Genomic DNA, 1,852 nt, shown 5'->3' with positions numbered 1-1,852 from the left:
CCAGAAGATTGACCTTTTATCAGCCTGAAAAGTCTCGTGTGGTCACTGTGGGTCAGGGTCAACCTTATATTTTTATATTTTATTATAATTATGAAACGATAGGATGAGCCGGAGTAAAACGAGCCTGACTTAAATGAGCCTGAGTAAAATGAGCCTAAGTAAAATAAACCTGAGGAAAATGAGCCTGACTAAAATGAACCTGACTTAAATGAGTCTGACTTAAATGAGCCTGAGTAAAATGAGCCTGAGTAAAATGAGCCTGAGTAAAATGAGCCTGAGTTAAACTTCTGTGTTGGTTCATTAAACAAACCCCTGATGTGTTTGAACAGACACAGGGTTACACACGTTTGACCCGTTTGACCCCAGAGGTAACGATGGGCCCATGGGTCAAATGCAAAGGACAAGAGCAGGAGGGAATAAACAGAACAGATTTAAACAGATTTAGGTCAAACGAGGATGAGCCAGTCACTTTTTATTATTATGTGTTGTGTTATTATACTGGAGCGACTGTATCATTCCCTTTGTTTAAACTTATTAAGACTATTTAAGTTATGTTTTTATTTAAGTGATGTATTTATAGACACTTATTCAGATGTGTTTAAGATGTGTGTTGTTTTTATGATGCCTCTCATTCCTTGAATAGGTTGGCCTGCATTGCAAACTCTTGAATCGGCCCTGTCCACGCTCCACTTCACGTAAACTCACGGCTTCTCTGCAGCAGCTTCATGAAAACACCGGACACAGCGCCGATTCACCCCCTAGCGGCAGAAAAAACGCTACTACAGCATTTCCCGTAAACGCAGCACTTCACTGTCAGTGCTGTTTACAGAGAGCAGTCATGCACGCACCAGGACTCTACCTGCATTTTTATTATGGTCAGAGGTTTATAATCCCCTAAATAAAACCAAAGACAATAAAACAGTTATGTATAAATAAAACTTTGCACTTTGATAGAATGACCTTGTAACTTTGCAGCCTCTTTTAAGCAGCTGATGGAGGCGGTGGTACATACATTTTACAAACACCGGGGGTCCCATATTTAATTTAATTTAATTTAATCTATATTTGCAAACTATTCCACCCACTGAGGCAAAGGCAAATATTCCCACAATGCAACAATAAAAGCTAATAATGTAGTTATGGCACAGCTAGTTATGGTATAAAACATGTTTAACCCTAAAGATGTTTGATATTTCACATTTTCACGCTGCATATTTACTAAACCCACGCTTTAGTCTGTGATTTAATATTTGTTTGCATTCATTAAAATCCCAGCAAAGAGAATGTTGTATATTCGCAGGTATTTGTGCGTCCATACCAGTTTTAAACACGTTACACGCAACATTTCATAACAATTTCCACACTACATTCCAAACTCTCGCACAATACTTTGCTAATAACAAAGCTTCGTGTTATTGACAGACTGTGGCGCGGGTTTAAGGCGCGCGTGGGTGTGTGTACGTGCCACTGCAGCCGCCTGCGCCGCTGCCCTCCTCTCCTTCCGTCTTCTTTTCAGCAACATGATTTCCCGTAAACTCCAGAGCGAGCGGCGCTGGGTGAGCCCACTGCGCATGCGCGGCCACCTTCTACTACAAACACAGAAACTTCCGCCCAGCATAGGAATAAAACAGTTTGTCATTATTTGCAAGAAAATGGCAGTTTAAATAGCAAAGTGGGGGTTATTTTACGCATTTGGCACGCTTTTACGCACGTTTTACGCACAGACATGGAGGCAAAATGCAGCTTCTGTTTGGGGATAATGTTGCATTGTGGACAGTAGCGGCGCTGCAGGACCGGGGAATACCCATCTGTGCCTATAAATATTCAGCCAGCAGCAGCTCAGCAACTTCAG

General features: G+C 41.6%; 1 protein-coding gene across 1 annotated transcript in view; it reads left to right on the top strand.

The window, feature by feature from the left end:
• Positions 1-1,844: 1,844 nt before the first annotated feature.
• The window catches only part of LOC117381199 (interferon regulatory factor 1-like), a 4,920-nt gene continuing 4,912 nt past the window's right edge, over positions 1,845-1,852 (top strand). The window contains exon 1 of the mRNA XM_033978100.2: positions 1,845-1,852. This exon is cut by the window's right edge and continues 137 nt beyond it. The gene's annotated coding sequence lies outside the window, so the exon portion shown is untranslated.

The sequence above is a fragment of the Periophthalmus magnuspinnatus genome, chromosome 14, assembly GCF_009829125.3.
Source record: "Periophthalmus magnuspinnatus isolate fPerMag1 chromosome 14, fPerMag1.2.pri, whole genome shotgun sequence".
NCBI lineage: Eukaryota > Metazoa > Chordata > Actinopteri > Gobiiformes > Gobiidae > Periophthalmus > Periophthalmus magnuspinnatus.
The sequence above is the reverse complement of the archived record's forward strand: the minus strand, read 5'-3'. Positions and strand labels throughout refer to the sequence as shown.